This window comes from Peromyscus maniculatus, chromosome 19 (assembly GCF_049852395.1).
Source record: "Peromyscus maniculatus bairdii isolate BWxNUB_F1_BW_parent chromosome 19, HU_Pman_BW_mat_3.1, whole genome shotgun sequence".
NCBI lineage: Eukaryota > Metazoa > Chordata > Mammalia > Rodentia > Cricetidae > Peromyscus > Peromyscus maniculatus.
In genome coordinates, this window is record NC_134870.1 from 20,763,523 (window position 1) to 20,782,530 (window position 19,008).

The window sequence follows — 19,008 nt, forward strand, 5'->3', positions numbered from 1 at the left end:
TATAATTTACAAATAAAAACTAAAGTCGATAGCCTGTTTTTAAATGCACATATGCAATATTCAGACATAGGTGATGAACCAATAACAACTACCCAACTAATTCACATTCTCACTTCACACAGTTAGCGTTCCATATGATGAGAACAGTTAAGATGGACTCTTAGCACATTTCAGGTGTGGAGTACAGCACTAACTGTAGTTACCATGCTGCACAGAGGCCCCAGAATTTGCTCTTCCTTGCAGAACTATACCTTTGTCCCCTCTGGTAGCACTTCTCTATTCTGTTAATGTTACTAAGAACCACTATTCTCTTCTGTTTCTACAAGTCAGTTTTAATTCCACTGTTGCTAAGGATGATTGATAAATAAAATGCTGATTGGCCAGTAGCCAGGCAGGAAGTATAGTGTAGGCAGGAAAAGAGAGAGGAGAAGGCTGGGGAGAAGAAGGCTGAGTGAGGAGACCCTGCCAGCTGCCACAAGGAGAAGCATGATGTAAGATACTGGTAAGCCATGAGCCATGTGGCAAGGTATAGATTTATAGAAATGGGTTAATTTAAGATATAAAAACAGACAGCAAGAAGCCTGCCATGGCCATACAGTTTATAAGTAACATAAGTCTCTGTGTGTTTACTTGGGGGACATGAGTGGGAGAGATTTGTCCCGACTGTTGGCAGGCTGGGACACAGGAAAGCTTCAGCTACATTCCACATGTAAGTAAGGCCATGTGGCTTAGTTTGCTTAGCACAATGACCCCAGGTTCACATGTGAATATCTTTCTATTACAATCTATGATATGTTATATTAATATATAGTATATTAACATTTTATGTATCAGTCCTTCACAACTCCAATAGCAATACAACTATTTCTTTGAAATACCAAGTCCATTTTCTTCCAAAATACACCAAGAATAGCATAGTTGATCATATGATGGTTTCATCTTTAATTCTTTGAGGAACCAACATTCTGTTTTGCTGGGATGGCTAAACTGACACATGTGCCAGTCAACAGTGTACAGGGGTTCTCTTTTCTCCCCATTCTCAAGAGTGTTTGCCATGACCTGTCATTTTGATGATAGCCATCTGACAGTAGTATATAGGAAGAATGGCGTAATGGCTTCTTGGTGTTTCGACTTGTATTTTTCTGATAATTAGAGTCAGATATTTTTGAATTTATCTTTTGGTCTTCTTTTGAGGAACGTCATCAGGTCCTCACACATTTTTAAATCTATTACTTTTTTGTTATTATTAAGTAATTGTGAGTCTCATATATTTTTAGTATTAACCCCTTTTCAGCTGTGTGGTTAACATTTTTGTAGTGCTGGATATCACATCTAGAGACTTACACATGCTAGGCAAATACTCCACTATTGAACTATATCCCTACCTTAGGTTTTGTGGGCTGGCTATAGAGTCTTGCTAAGTAGTCATGGGTACCTCCAAGCTTGTCATTTTCCTGCTACAACCTCAAAAGTACTGGAAACACAAGTGTATGCCACCTACAAATAAATTCTCCCATTCCATGGGTTTTTTTTTTAAATATATTTTAAATGTTTCCTCTGCAGTGTTTGAAGCAATCCTGTTTGTCTGGAGACCTATACTTGCTTTTGTTGTTGATGCCTCAGGGTTTACATCAAACAAAACAAAACAAAAAGCAAAGAAAACTTGTCAGAACCAAAGTCAAGAGGTGTTTCCCTTTGTTCTAAGAAAGATCATTCCCGAATGAAATTTCTTAACATGCTTTGAAGGTAAGAAGTGACTATAAGGTTTGTGTTTGCAAAGGATGGTCTCTGGGGCCTTCTTCAGTGATTAACTATAACTCTTGGACATTTATATTCTTGAGTTCTGCCCCAGTAAAAGGGTCAAGTATGCCTGGACAGTACATGACAGGAGAGGTGGGATGAACATCTCCTACGAGACTGTTTTCTATACTTGAAATCTTTGCAACAAAGTCACCTAAATAAGACCTGTACAATGACAACAGCAGTTGTTATCTCAACATATATGGAAGAAATCTCATGATGTTTTCCACTAAATGAAGATCTATAAGCAATTAATGGCTACTAAGAGAGAGAGAATCAGTCTTCTCCAATGATGAGACTCCTGATAGTTTATCTAATCTCAAGGGGTCATCCCTAAACATAAATACACATAAACAACACTAAATGGACTGTGCAATTTGTATGTGTGTAATAAATAATAATTAGGGAAGAGGAGGTCATTAACTGGAAAGGTAGCAGGGAGCATCTCATATAAACTTTTTTTTTTAAAACCAGTTTCCCTATCATTTTCTTTGAATGGAGTGATGTTTCTTGGTAAAAGTAAATTTGAATCAAATAGCCTGTCCCTCTCCATTGATAAGAAATAATTCAGTTTGACACTGGCCTCTAAGTGGAATACACTTTAAAGTAAAATAAAACTGAAGATCCAACTAGTGTCATGGCTCATCAGGTAAAGGTGCCTACCACTAAGCCTGATGACCTGAGGTGGATTTCTGAGACCCAACTGTAGATGTAACCAACCATCTTGTTAAATAAGAAACACAGAACCAATGTAAAAGAGAAAGCCAAGAGGTTAGAGCTCAGAGCTAAAACCTTACCCTTCCTCCTGTGGTGGTCCTACCTCTCCGAAAGAGACCTACTTCCTGTGTGTTTGTCTTTACATAGTCTTTCTGTTATGCCTTCTCATTGGCTGTAAACCCAAACACTGCCTCGTCACTGCCTATATGTACAGCCCTCCAGGTCTTCTATGGTATTGAGATTAAAGGCGTGTGTCTCCAAGGCTGTATCCTTGACCACACAGAAATCTACCTAGCTCTTCTATCAAGTGCTGGGATTAAAGGTGTGCGCCATGAACACCCAGCTCTGCTATGGCTTGCTATTAGCTCTGACCCCCAAGCAACTTTATTTATTAACATACAAATAAAATCACATTTCAGTACAAATAAAATACCACCATACCCAACTGGTAGAAGGAGAGAGCAGACTATTACAAATTTTCTACTTAATATACATGTGTACTGTGGCATTTATACACACACACACACACACACACATAAAAATGTTGAAAAAAAATCTAGAGATCTTTGTTTTAAGATTTTTAACGGAGGAGCTGTAACATCTCAGGAAGTAATTTTTCATCTGTCTAGTGTAACACAGCTGTCTAGTGGTAAACAATGAACCTTCTGTACTCTGACTTCACTGACCTCCTTCAGAATTAGCTGCTATATAGAATTTACTTAAACATGTTTATCTCTCTGTCTTGAAAAAAACTGTCTCCTGATTCCCCTAAGACACTTGTTGCTCTCATGAAATACATTGGTCTTCCTAAAACAGAAGAAATTAATCTTATTAACTAATTGTCTATATATTCTAGTACCTCATATTTTATTCTTCCTCACATTTGTATTTTAGACTCAACTTGGATGTACAGATGAGGAAGATCATTCAGTGTAGATAATTACCACATCAGATTTTATAGATAGTGGTTTTTCTCTTTGTACCTTGCTATGTGAACAAGAGGCTTACTAAGGATGTTCATGAATATCTATAGTTTGTGTAGAGTGTGAGGCTCTTTACCAACTCAGATTCATCTTGAGTGAATTTCTAATTCTATCATACATGTGTGAAATACACCAAATTACCACAATATAAAAATGAAATAAGGCAAGTGGTCTATCTTTCCTATGAGCTAAGATCTTAAGCAGTGTCAGAATAAAATATTCTGTGAACCAACCAAGGAGGTAGAGGTAGAAGGGAGCTTTCATTTGACATAAAATTCTGTAATAAAATATTCTCCATGGGTTTTTTTAATAGTGTATGACCCTCATCATGAATCCATTTAAATACTACTAAAAGACTTTGCCTCTTTTAAGCATTAATAAATTATAGGATCATTTTTAATTAGAAGATTTAATTTTATGCTCCATAAGATTATTTGTTGTATTCAGATAATGAGTAATAGCTACAAAAGTCAGGGTCTACATTTTTCTTCTCTCCATAAATTAATGTCTGACATTCAGAACACTTAGTATGATGGAGTTTCTGGTGGACAATGCTGGAACATTGGCCAGATTGCTTTCCATGATGTATAAATATTGGCAACAGCTCCCAAATGATAAACTCTCAAAATGTTATAAGCCTCAAATAAATATCAATGGATGAACCCATCAATCAATACCCTAAACACATAACAGGAATGAAAATGTTGTGCTGGTCAATAATACTGTTGAATACAGCAGAAGGTTACATTACATTTGTGGGTTTATTTTTTTAATTAAAATTAAATTATAAATATAATTAAATTATAATTAAAATTAAATAATTAAATTATAGTGAACTTCAGACACAGAGAGCATTCATGTTAAGTGTAGCAATGTGCACACTCAGCACAGACTGTCATTTTTGGAAAAATAGAAGAAGCATGCTTGAACCTACAAATCTACTCTTATTTTGAGATTAAGAAGTGAGTTACTTTCACTGATCAATTGTACTGAACATAGTTTTGTCCTTGTAGGTTCAATTGTAACCTGCATGTAGACAGATCATCTTTTTTCTCAAAATAGAATATGTTAATTTTATCTATATCAAATATAGATCTTAATAATATCAAATATATCTTAATAATGTCAGCATCAACAACACATTTTTTAGGGAGTGTATTAGGCAGGATACATGTAGTTGTGGAATTTTAAAAAAATACTTATTTTCTTATTACTTTTAATTGTGGAGTTTTTTAGTGTGTGTGTGTGTGTGTGTGTGTGTGTGTGTGTGTGTGTGTGTGTATGTGTTCACACACTAGTACATGTGCTTGTAGAGAGACAGAGGCCTCTGATTCCCTTGCAGCTGGAGTTGCAAACAGTTGTAAGCCTCCTAAAATGGGGACTGGAAATTGAGTTATTTGCAAGAGCAATATGCAGTCTTAACTGCTGAGCCATCTCTCTAGCCCCTAGTTGTAGAATTTTAACAAAAGCTCTGTGTCTGCCACTTCTTCGCTTTACAAGTGATCAAGATGAAGTTGATATGAAGAACATTTGGTGAACCTCATCTCCCAGGGTTTGACAATGCAAAGGTGCTATGAGAAAAAATATGTTTTAGAAAACTGATTGTAGATAGAAAATGGTAGTATTATCTGTGTTATCCATTTACTCAATAGGTACTCATTGTGGTCCTTGTTATAGGTGTAACAATGAAGAACATTAACATGGATACACTGGCTGTTTTGATTCTAAAATCTGTTCTGTATGGTGAAACAGCAGCCACTTAGGAGAAATTTTTAAATGCCTGAATCTTTTCATTGACAGATGGACTTCCTCTAAAATGTGGACTTTCAAGACCAAACATTCCAAGGCCAAGTGGCTTCTGGGGACATCTAATTTTCCAGGCAGACTGTGGATCAGGCATCCTTGCATTTGGATAGATGGTTTCCCAGGGGGCCTTGAACAGATTGGGCCCAGCACTGGCACAGAGAAAGGCTGGAGAATCATCTCCTGGAAGCCTCAATTAGTGTTTGGTGTATGAACATTAAACAATGCTGAACGTGGAAACAATACATCACCCGGCAGGTCCTAGAACATAAACAGAAGGCTGGCCACAGGCCAGGGCCCAGGGCCAAATCCCTTGTCAAGGACAGCTCTTCTTGGAGAAATGACAGCAGGTTTGAGGGCAGCAGGTTCACCCTTAAGAGGTAATAATGTAAATTACACTTTGAAAATGGGAAGAAGACAGGAAGGTGGCTTTTGCTTACTTGTCTAATAAGCATTTTACTTCTCTGGCACAACTTTCTTGATGGTCTAAAATAAATGAATTTTATAAAAATAACAACAAAATTTTTGAGGAGGGAAGCAAAGGCAAGGACAGTGGCCTTTATAGTTCTGGTCATCTCTTAGACTCCCCTGACCAACCACTGTGGTGATATACTCTGTACCCTAATAAAATTTGCCTGAAGATCAGAGGACAGAACGAGCCACTCAATTAAACATAGAGGCCAGGCAGTGGTGGCACACACCTTCAATCCTGACACTGGAGAGGCAGAGATCCCTCTGGATTACGTGAGATTGATCAGTCTAGGAGAGAACCAGAGCCAAGCAGTGGTGGCACACATTTTTAATCCCTGTACTTGGGAGTCACATGCCTTTAATCCTAGCACTTGAGATCTCATGCCTTTGCTTGGGAAGCACACATGCCTTGAATCCCAGCACTAGGAAGGAAGTGATGGCTGGGCAGAGAAAGGTATATAAGGTGTGAGGAGACAGAAATTAGGACCTTTTCAGGCTGGGGAGTCCTAGAGGTAAGATGTGACAGTGACTTGTTCCTTTGTCTCTCTAATCTTTTAGCATTTACCCCAGTATCTAGCTCCGGGTATTTTTATTAAAAGACTGTTTAGAATTAATTAGTGTTATAAACTACTCAGAGGGAGATTGTTGCGTGTGTGGCACTGAGGTTTTTGTTAGATGGTCTATGGTTCTTTGGGGGAGCATTATCACCCCAAGTGGCATAACTTCACTTAATATATGCATGTATATATGCTTATATATTATATGTTTCTTTTAAATATGAACATAAAATATGTTTACCTACAGCTTTTTCAAACATCCTTAGTGTTATTTATCTCTACCCTCTAGTTCTTTCTCTGTACTGTTCTCTCTCTCTTTCCCTTCTCAGTTACAGCCCTCCCCCTCAGTTCCTCACATTTCCTCTTTCATAGCACCTGCGTCCATCGTCCACCCTACTACCTCCCTCTCTATACAGCTGCTCCCCTGCTGTAGCCCTTTCTGCTTTCCTGGTTTCTGTGATTTCACCAGATTATATACTGACATCTAATATTCAGGGCTAAGATCCAAAGAATGGTTGGAGAAATTGAGATTCCCGTTTTGGCATACTGAGAGACAAACAATACATTCAATTCAGTATGTGGTGAGGGTAGACAGGTACATGAGTGTGCATCCCTGTGCTGGTTCAGGACAGAAGACAAAATGGAGAAGCCAAGTGGTTTGACGTATATACAGACATTTTGAACCCAATTTGACTTATGTTGAAAATCTTAAAGTCTCAGTTTCCTCATTAGTTATCTTTCAGTTGAAAGGAATTTGAAAATTACCATAGCACAGGGATGTTATCAATGAGGACAAAGAACAATGGTGTTAGATTTAGAAGACAGATATTTGAGTTCTGGCTCTTCAGCTGGTTAATGTTAGCACTTTAGATAAGTTATATAACTCATTCAGGTTTCATTTCTTTAGCTTTAAAATGATGAAATTAAAATCAATACCCTCATTGGTCTCTTTCTTGTCTAATGATCAAAAAGAAAGTCTTCCCTCTGTTTTAATGTTAGTTATCTCCATTCACTGAAAAGAGAATGGCTTGTAGTAATTTAGCTGTAAATTAATTAAACACACAAAACTTTGTAATCACTTTATCTGAAAAGCATTAAGTCCTTAAATAGAAAATCACAGGACATTTTAACTTCGGTTGGAGAAGGACCACAGAACCAGACTCAATTCTTCACTATCTATACAATTTTCTCAGAAGATAAACATGTTTTTCTCATTTTGAATTGTAATGGCCAGTTAATTTAGGCAGCATAGAGCTAGAAACAGGGATAAATCATAGCAAACAAAAGAAAAACAAATTGACTGAAATAATTTTATGATGGGCGAACAAAAACATTCATTTTCATAACTAAGCAAAGTCATTAAAGGTGGGCCTGATATTTCAATAGAACAGTTCACGTGGACTGAGTTCATATTTTTCCTGTTATCGTGACATCTGTGTAATCTTTATGCAAATGTATGATTAGCTATCGGACTCTTAGAGGGTAGCTGAGAATGAACTGGCCAGTGGGCTGCAGTTTACACACCAAGCAAGAACATCACTAATCTTAATGTCCTACATTTATGCATAGAATCATAAATTTACAGAATTAGGAAACTTAGAGCTTAAGTTCCTTTTGCACTTGGGATCAATTTCCAACAGCCTCAACTATGTTTAAGACAGTGACTGGCATCTCATTTACAGTCTACACAATGCCTGTGAAATTCTAAATGAAAAGCAGCCCTTTACAATTTCAACCCCTGAACTGGTAGTCCAATTCTTCATTTCTGTCATTTCCTTTAAAGAAACCAATAGACAACTGCAGTGTGGGGCCTTTGACTTTATTAGAATACATGGTGCTTTCTATCAAACTTTCTACGTAGTTTCAGGCTCTTGAAGTCTCTGTTCCATGCTTGCTCATAAGTGTTGACTCATTATGCATGAACTCATTTCATCATTTTACTTTTTAAATGTGTTAACTAGAATGAACCATGATTAATTAGATAGGATCTGATCATTTTAGACCTTGGTAGACAATCTGCTTTCAGATTTTACTTATATGGAGCTTGAGGAACTAGAAAGTCATGCTTTTCCATAAGATTGCCAAGTCAGACACTACCACATATGTACTTTTGTACTTTGCTGATTTTTTTCTGCTCTAAATTTAATAAGTTTAGTATGTGACATTCTTTAGCCTGACTTGCTGCTTGAATGTGCTCTCTTCATTTGATGCTCATAGTCACAAACACATAAATTTATTTTTTCTATCATGTGTATTAATGAGAACAGTGATGGTGAGTATAGTACTTAGGCAAACAATGTTTCACTTTAGAGGTGCTTATTAAATTCCTTTATGACATATGATGTCTTTAAACAACATAAAAAACTGAAGATTTTAAGCTAACTTTATTTGGAACTATAGGTCCTCCAACCCTGACAAGTGCATGCGATTCTTATTATTATAGTTGATATCTTGAAGGAAAGTGCTGATAATCTATCATTTATAAAATGATGAAGTTCACACTTCCCTCATGTCATATTTATTCTTGTTGACTTTTGGCTCAGATTCCAGCCACTGACACCAATTTGAATATGTGTAATGGCTTTCACTGTGTTAGCATGCCACACTTAAAGCCACAGGAGAATGCCTCTGTCACTTTGGCATGACTGTCAGTTTTACATGACTGCGTTATGAAGATAAGACCAAGAACCATATTACACAGTCAATGAGAAACATGCTTTACTCTTTTTCAGATCTATTCCATGCTCAAATTAGTATCTGTCACCATTGGGATTGAGTCAAAGTAATGTCCTGTATTTTCTTTTATGTCTTTTTGAAGTCCCTGCTCTCTCTTTCCGTCTCTCTTCCTCATCTTTGAATTACCATCTCCCTCTGCATTTCCTGACATTTTCTTCCATCCCTGTCTTTATCTCTCCTATACATATCTGATGCAAATTCTTTGGCTGGAAGCTGTCATTGTTACTTACAATCTTCTCTTCTACCTTTATTCTTATGTTTTGATCTTAGAAAAAAAGATCCTCAATATTCTTCTGGTCATTTTCTTAATGTGGGTATATTCTGTCTTGATCTAGCTAAACTGACCCACCTGTATCTGAATGATTGCCATGTGGTACTTCAAATTACAAATACATTCCACTATTCTAATCACGGGGACTGTCTTCCACTTCTTTCTGTTTCTTTCTTTGGACTCTCATTCATTTAGCTTTGCTTAAAACCTTCTCTTTCTATAGATAGTATCACCCATCTTTTCCTTCATAAAGTCCTGGCCCCTCCCCCTACTTTCTCTAGTGATACATGGAGATAGTCACTGTTTAATTATTATTATTTTTTTTAATTATTATTATTATTTTTTCCCTAAAATGCCCAGTCTTGTTATTAACATAATCTTTGTAATAACATGATTACCATCAGCCTGGTAGAAGTCATAGCACCAAAGAGCTCAGTTAGAGCTATTAGGTTTGCTTTGGTAATGACATGATAAATGAGTAAAAATCACAAATACCAAACCATTATTATCACATCTTCTTCAACGTCAAATAATGCCTTCATTAGGCCACCCTGCCAAGTCCCTCATTGATTAGCACCACCTCCAAAGATGGTAATTCATAGAATTGATCAGCCATTAACTTAACATTTTCAAATGCCAAGGCGTAAAACTGTGCTTTGCAAGGGCAGCCTGGAAACTGCTTTTCAGATAAGGTTTTAAGATCATGTCAATTCTTGGATCCCAATTGGTTGGCCCAAAAAGCTTCAGATAGTCAATTTTCTTCAATCAAAGAGAAAGTAATTTACATTTAAAAATTGTTTTCATCATATCAGATTCTTTATCTATGTTAATTCTCACCTCAACTCTAAAATGATCTTAATTTTATAGATAGGGACATCAAATCACCAGAATAACAGTTATATAAAGAAGCTAAAGACCACTGCAGAAACTACTGCTCAGTCCATAAAGTGTTCAGTATGTGTGCTGACAGTCTCTCTCTCTCTCTCTCTCTCTCTCTCTCTCTCTCTCTCTCTCTCTCTCTCTCTCTCTCTCATCAACTTGGCACAAGCATGGGTGATCTGGGAAGAAGCAATCTCAATAGAGAAAATACCTCCATCTCAGATTGGCTTGATGCATGCCTGTGGGGGCACTTTCTTGATGAATGATTTTGTAATATGTGCTTGGGTTTATAACCTCCTGGGTTTATAACATTGGATAAGTTATTTAACTCCCCACCTCCCTTTTGTAAAATGGGCAAAGATACTGTTCCTGTCTCTCAAGTCTATCTCCCAAATTAAGTGTAAACATCTTAATTGTTGCAATGAACTTTTCCCAGGTAGCTGTAAACAAATGTCTGTTCATACCACATAGAGCACCCATGACACACCAGGATACAATTGTTGACAAAGCATGAATGTGGCATTATTTACAGAAGCATGGGTGATTCAAGGCAGTTGGCTCACCAAAAAGCCCACTTCAGCATAAGTGATAACTTCCCCATAGCTCAACGAATGGAGTTATCACTTCAGTTAACTTTTCACAGTCTATACAACCTCATATCTCCCAGGACCACAAGATCGTGTGGTTAGGCAGAACTGTATACAGCTTTGATGGAGGCCCAGAGTGGTACAAACCCACTCAATTTTCCTTCTGAGGGACAATCAACAGGCCTGATCTTGAGGGTCCAAAGTCTCTTGGAAATAATCACAACTGAGCTGATGAAGATAGTACCAACAGCTTTGTTCAGAGGACAATGTTCTACAACATTAGTATAGTTTGAGTACATCGGATAATTATTATGATTACTATGATTTAATCCTTTCTGTAGATAAAACCATTCAGAGAAATCATACAGGAAGTTTTATAGTGGTTTAGAAAAATACTAGTAGGTTGCGTTCTTTCTTCCCAAAAGAAGGTCAGATGGTCTGTGGTACAAGCTTGCCCCTGACTGTGCTGAAGATGAGTGAGCTGGGATCTACTTTTCAGACTGTGAGCAAACCCTGGTCTTTAATTACTCCTGGCTTCTCTTACCACATAGTGTGATTCATTCACTTAAAATCACTACGATAGTTGCTGTCATAACAAATGCTTTCCTGAGAGTCAGATTGATGCTCCCCATTGTTTCTGGCTCATCGTAGGCCTGTCGGCAGTAATAGACTCAACCCAAACAAGCGTATTTTTCACTCACAGCCTGCCTTTTATGAGCCCCTCTGACAGCTCCTTAATAAATAATGCATTTCTAAATGTTACTAAGCTTTTCTCCCTATTAATAATTCCAGTAGCTTTCCCAAAGCTTAAGAGTTTTATTTGGTCACTGGTTAGATTTTTATTCTTGCCTAGTCTTCCAATTTTACGTTTTTAGACAAATATCTGAACTGGGAGACATTGCAACTATGATCTGTTCCTAGTAGGTCTTCCAAAACTATGAGTTAGTACACAGCATGTATTGAGATGTCTAACAAGAACTTTCTGTTCCCAGGTTTTGTTGTGTTGCTTTGTCCTCCCTTCTGAATCTTTTTGTCATGGGAACAAAAGAAAACACTTGGCTCCAAAGAGAATTTAGGGGTGGTTCTGGAGAGGTATTTGACATGATGTTTGTAAAATGTATTCTAACTCTGCCTAAACATAGGAAGATTACTTTTGATATTTGCAATAAACACATATTTAACCATCTATAATAATAAGGACTTGTCACTTATCCATGCTGAAAGATATATTTATCATAAAAACACTTTGGCTCAATGAATTCAGGAAAGCACACACACACATATGTGAGAGATTTCACACACAAAAAAATGAGCAAATTCCTGGAGGATGGTAGAAATCCCATCCTTAGCAATAGTCAGGAGATTGAGTTCCCTTTAATTTTGAAGTACTTCAGCAGCCAAAAACCAAGTTGGTCCTCAAAGATTTTTGGTAAGCAACTATAAAATTTCTTTAATGTTTTCTGAGAGCTGATGAAACAAAGAGATTAACTGATGAAAAGGAGCCCTCAGTCCTACTTTTAGTTCTGCGTGCTGAAAAAAATCCCCAGAGGTCCAGAAAGGCAAGAAAAGGGATGAGATGCATGGCCCATTAGTCCCCCTTTCAAAGGTTACCTGAACTGCTTTAAGGGATTTGGGGCCTCAGACTCCTCTAATTTCTACATAGCTTATAAAAGGGTTGATGTAGAAAGGGCAGCAGTTAGAGTCCCTCAGAGAAGGGTCCATCTGGAGCCACAAAAAACAAAAAACAAAACAAAAAAAGCAACTCAACAGAGGGCAAAGATCCAGAGCACAGCCACTTGATCACCCACCAAACTCAAACCGCTTTGAGATGAGACCCAAAGACCAGACAAAAAGTTCAGTGACAAGACTCCTCCTATGTAACTTGTTTCTCTCCCACTCTGGATCCATCCCTTAATCACTCCTTTCCTCCATCTTATCCTCACAATCATATTTTTACCCTGCTTTTTAAACTGACAGAAGTTCCTCCTGGTTCAAATCAGTGCCATCAGCAGGCCCACATTAGGACAATGGCTACCCTGGCTAGATCCTCTACTGGGTTCCCTAATCGGTGGTCTCATCTTACTCACTGGAGCCTCCTGTCTTAAATTAAATGTTTCCAAAGCACATGATGGCAGCACCTACATGATCCACCGCAGCTGATGGAGTTTAAACTATCCTCCTGCTGTATGAAGCCAACTGGACCTGTCTCTGCCTTAGATCCCAGGGCCAGAGCCTCAGCCTCCTTCCATTGTCTCACTTCTGAAGGCAACAGTCAATGAGACAATATGTCATCTCCTTTTATTTTTTAACCTGTCTGCAAGTTCTGTAATGAGTTAATGACGTAAAAGACTCCAAGTGAGATGAGACACTCCAGACAGGAAATACAGCTTGACTGGTCACCCCTGTGTGCTGTTAGGATCTGGGACAGTCCTCATAAGATCAAAATACCACTTTTGAGGCCACAGATAACTGTCTTGCAGATGGAACCTTTCATCCCAAAGGTTCCCTTCCCACTCTATAGAACCCCTAAGACCTCTGCATCATGACGTGTAGTCTCCCTCCACTCCTGAGAGGAGATTGCTGCCCTCCAATTGTTCTAATTAAAGGACAATTCTGCTTCTGCTAAAAAAAAAAAAAAAAAAAAAACTCAATAAATAAAAAGAGTAGATAAATATACACCAAGCCTTCCCATTGGGAGTATCCACTCCGTTGCCCATCCCCCCTCATCCTTTCCACAGCTTCCTGAGCTGAAAACACACACCAAGCCATGTGCTCACTTTGCTATGAGAATCTCCTCCTGTTTCCTCACAGTTTCTTGCAAGTATATTGTAAATTTTTGTAGTGGGAGAAGGCTTTTGCTTAGCCACTTAACATGTAATGTGTTATTTCTCCAAGGAAAGGATACTAAAATGTATTCCAATCTATTTATTTGCATCTATTTATATACCTTACTTTGGATATATTATATCTTTTTGTATGCTTGTCAGTAATTTTCTTTTCTGGTGGAAACTTTCACCAACCAGTAAATACATTTTGGCTTCTATCAGATCTTTGCTGGCAACCCATCATTTCATGCAGAGTTAGTGCTAATAAATGATGATCATCTTTAAAGAGAAGAGGCTGAGATCTCACCAATAAGAAACTATGGAAGAGTCTCTTTCTAGAAGAATTAAATGCATCTTTAGATGTTGGCTATGACAGAATGAATAATTCCTATCATGGGGGCTTTTGTGCTGCGTTCTTAGTTTACCATGGGGAGAGAGAGTAGTAAAAAGAAAAGCAGCCTACTCTTAAGGGGATCCTGGGAAGATAATTTTGGCATACAATCCCAATAATGCTGTTGTGTCATGCAGATATTCTGGAATGCTCTGCTGGCACCAGCCCAGGTTTCTATAGCAGGGCATGCTCACTTACTGACCCTGGATTGTACCTTTGCTCTCAGCCTTAACTCCCCACCTCCAAACCAGTACTCCTTTTACTCCTAAATACAATTTGGACATGGATAATTGAATCTGCCCACTTCTGGGAAAAGCCAAACTAGGTCACAAATATATATTCCTTGTTTCAATAGAAATATGTATTTTGATTTTAGTTATTGGAATGCATTCACTTTTTAAAAACTAATTAAATATTCGTTTTATAGAAGCTCATCATTGGCATCTATTGAGTTCTTCACGCAAAATCCCTAAAATTGCTTTCTCTGTTTTTGTTTGTTTGTTTCCCTTGAGTATAGATACAAGCAGCCTTGTGGTGAACAGGCTGAAAGTTGCAGAGAATACATTTGCAGGACTGTTGAGAAGGCAGATGAACGCATCACAGAACAGCACAAATGGGCACTCACAGTCTAGTATCCTGGGGATTTTCTGTTTTTATGCTCATCCTAAGGCTACAAGGGGAGAAAAAGCAAGCTTACATGCAAGTCCTGTAGGCACAGCATCAATGAAGCAAAACTTCAAACCTGAGTGACACACTAAAGACACAAACATGCCGTAATTCTCCTACTTCATTCATACTCATCTCAGGAGTGACCTACAGACACTGACTTAGGAACCTGGTTAGCAACCACACCCTTGGAGTGAGTTAGGGTAGGCAGCATTGACTCTGTGGAGAGTGACTGTCTAAGCTTCTGGAGCTGATGTTCTCTCCTAAGTATGTACATCAGAGCTTGGCTTACCATTAATTTATAGTTAGCATATCAGACATCCTACCTTTTCACTAAGAATTCAAAATTAACACTCTAAATTTTACCCAGCATATAGATCTCAGCTTAGCAGTTGTAATCATTGGAATTTTGGAGTCTAGCGATTTTAAACTGGATGCGTGCCTGTGTGCCAACCCATAGCATTTCAATCCTTACCTTCACCTTTGATGTGTTCCTCCCCCAGGGAACTCCTGTGGCTGGTGTAATTGTTGAACGTTATTTGTTTTGCAGTGCCTGAAACCAGATTGAAGTTCATTTTTGTTTTCCATCTCACAGAGGCTGCTGTTGAATTTTAAATGTTTTTTCCACATTCAATGTAAACTGCTCATTTGTGACTCTTATGAGGAAGCTAGCTTTTGAACAAACAGAACACAATTGAGGATTTCATGTTTTTTCATTTCCACACTCATGACTGATTGTTCACAATTCTTTCTCTATTCCAGACTACGTCAAGCTTTGCTGTCTCCCTTGTATGGCCACAGCAGCATCTTGGTTTGAGCACTGTCTCTAGGAGTGGTTCTCTAAGAATATTCTCTACTTTGCCATTAAGACCCTTCCAAAGCACTGATTCGTTCACATTATTTTGCTGAGAATCATTAAATAAATCCTTCTATAATGATTTATAGCTTACTTAACAGAATTTGTAATGCTACCCTCAATGTGCTCTCTCTCAGTACTGCCTCTATAGACTTGCTTTTCTTTAATTCTTCCCCTTAGGTTGTTGTAGCAACCTAGTATTTCACGGAGATTTCTTAAGAATATGTTTTCATTTCTAAAAAATCCCTGTGCTCTTCTATGAGTGACATCCTCAGAATGAAACAAACAAAAATCACAAACCCCACCACAAAGCCCAAAACAGAAATCAAAATAAGAAAGCAAAAGCCTGATCTCTCTCTCTCTCTCTCTCTCTCTCTCTCTCTCTCTCTCTCTCTCTCTCTCTCTCTCTCTCTCACACACACACACACACACACACACACACACACACACACACACACACACAAAGGACCAAATAAAGCAAAATGAGATATTTTTTAAAAGTCTACAGAATTACCATTGAGTTCATTTATTGTTGCCCTGCTACTACTTCTAGGCATGCGGCCTCCCTGGAGGGTGGTGGATATATCCAATGAGACTCCTTTGGAGCAAACCGATTTTCCGTTGCCCACAGTGGTAGCTAGTGACCACTTCCTTCCTTCCCCTTAGGAGATCCTCTTCTCTCTCACAGTCCCTTACTAGGTACCTAACCTCAGATTGAAGCACACATATCAAAGATTTAACAGCTAAAATCCACATTTAAGAGAAAACACAATATTTGTCTTCTGGGGTTGGTGTTACCTCACTCCTGACTATGTGTACTAGCTACATCCATTTACCTGTGCATTTCATAAATTTGTTTTTCTTAACAACTGAATAGTATTTGATTCGATAAATGGACCACATTTGCATTATCCATTCATCAGCTAATGAATAGCTATGCCGGTTCCAGTTTCTGGCTACTTGAATAGTGCATTGGTGAACATGGATGAGCAAGTGTCTCTGTAATAGAATACAGAGTCCTTTGGGAATATGCCCAAGAGTAGTATAGCTAAATTTTGAGGTATATCTATTCCCAGCTTCCTGGAGAAACTATCACACTGATTTTCATAGAGGCTGTATCAATTTGCACTCCCACCAGCACTGAATAATTAAGTGTTCCCCTTCCCCACATTCTCCATTCTCGCCCGCCTGTGCTGTAAGTTTCTGTTTGGTTTGGTTTGGTTTTGCTTTTTGTTTGTGGTTTGGTTGGTTGGTTGGTTTCTTTTTGTTTGTTTGTTTGTTTGTTTGTTTTTAAATTTTAGCCATTCAGACTTTTTAAATAGGCATTTTCCCAATGGAATGTTGATTTCTTTAAATGTTTCTCAAGCATTTGTATTTCATCTTCTGAGAAATCTGTGCTAAGTTCCAAGTAGCCCAATTTTAATTGGGTTACTTATTTGTTTGTTTTTTTTATGTTAGTTTTATTAGTTCTTAATATGTTTTACTAATCTCCTCTCACCAAAGATCTTTTCCCGTTCTGTAGGCTGTCACTTTGCCCTACCAATGCTGATGCCCTGTGTCTCACAGAGTCTTTTCAGCTTCCTGAAGTCTCATTTATTAATTCTTGGTCTTAGTTCCTGTGCTATGCAATTAGCATCCTGTTCAGCAAGCATATTCGTGTACCAATGAATTCAAGCCCATTCCTCACTCTCTTTTCTATCAGGTTCAGGATATTTGGTCTGATGTTGAGATCCTTGATCCATTTGATTTAACTTTTGTTCAGGATGATAAGTAAGGGTATATTTGATTTCTCTTACATGCAGATATCAAGTTTGGCCAGCACAATCTGTTGAAGATGCTGTCTTTTCCAGTGTATATTTTTGGCTTCTTTCTAAAAAATCAGATGTCTGTAGGTACGTAAACTTACGTCTAGGTCTTTGATGAAATTAAATTGATTAGCATCTTTTTTTAATGCCAATACCAGCTGTTTTAATTACTAAAGCTCTGTAGTGCAACCTAAAATCTAGAACATTGATGCATCCAGCAACTCTTTTGGTATTCAATGTTGTTTTAGCTATCCTTGGATTTTTGTGTTTCCATAAGAAGGTGAAGAGTGTACTTTCAATTTCTGTGATGAATTGTTTTGGAATTTTGATGGGGATTGTGTTGAATTTATATATTACTTTTGTTAGGATGTCAATTTTTGTAATATTTATCTTAATGATCCATGCGTATGGCTGATTTTTTTCCTTGTCTTCTTCAGGCCAAGCTCGAGGAGTCCAGTCGAAGATATGAAAGAGGGATTCTATGAGCAAGGGGCATCAAGATCATGATGAGAAAATCTACAGAGACACTGAACCAAGCTCTTGGGAACTTAGGAACTCTAGACCGACAGCTGTGGAGCCCACATGGGACTGGCCTAGGCCCTCTACATAAGTGAGGAAGTTGTGTAGCTTTGTTTGTTTTAGGGGCCCCTGGCAGCGGGATCAGGATTTATCCCTGTGCATGAGCTGGCGTTTTGGAGCCTGTTACCTATGGTGGGACACCTTGAAAAGCCTTGATGCAGAGAAGAAGGGTCTTGGACCTGACTCAACTGAATGTGCCAGGCTTTGCTGACTTCCTGTGGGAGACCTTACCTTTTCAGAGGAGGGGATAGGAGGGTGGTCTGGGGGAGGAAGGCTGTGGGGGAACAGGAGGAGGGATGAGAAGGGGATCTGTGGTTGGTGTGTAAAATGAATAAAAAAATTCTTAATAAAAAAAAAAAAGAGCAGAAGGTGCTTTCAACCAGTAAAAAAAAAATCTTTCTTCAATATCTTAAAGATTTTTCATATAAGTCCTTCACTGTCTTCGTTAGAGTTATCTCAAGATATTTTTGAGGGTATTGCGAAAGGTATTGTTTCTTTCTCAGTATTTTGTCATTGGTATATAGGAGGACTACTGATTTTTTTGTGTTAATTTGTATTCTGCTCTTTTCTAAAGCTGTTTATCAGCTGTAGAAGTTTCCTGGTAGAGTTTTAGGGGTTTTTTGTGTACGAATAATTTCATATGTGTTTTGTTCAGCATTGTAGTATTGTGAAGAGAGATCATAACCATGGCAACTCTTAGAAAAGAGAGCATTTAACTGAGACCACTGACATCGGAGTTTTAGTCCATTATCCATTATCATCATGGCAGGGAGCATGGCAACACACAGACAGATACAGTGCTAGAAAAGTAGCTGAGAAATCTATATTTGGATCTGCAGGCAGCAGGCAGAAAGAGCTCCTGGGCTTGGCTTGGGCTTTTGAAACCTCAAAGGCCAAACCTAGTGACACACTTCCCCTAGCAAGACCATACCTACTCGGAGAAGGTCATCTCCCCTAATTCTTCCCATGTAATAGCACTCCCTGATGACTAAGCATTCAAATATGGTAGCCTATGAGGGCCATTCTTACTCAAACCACCACAATACGCAAATAATATAGTTGGACGTCTTCCTTTCCTATTT

General features: G+C 38.1%; 1 long non-coding RNA gene across 1 annotated transcript; it reads left to right on the top strand.

Moving 5' to 3' along the window:
• The first annotated feature begins 393 nt into the window (after positions 1-393).
• LOC121824018 (uncharacterized) lies at positions 394-17,957 on the top strand. The gene is made up of 4 exons (XR_006065746.2): positions 394-502; positions 1,564-1,746; positions 17,345-17,434; positions 17,785-17,957. It is a non-coding gene; the product is annotated as an uncharacterized LOC121824018 (long non-coding RNA).
• Positions 17,958-19,008: the final 1,051 nt, after the last annotated feature.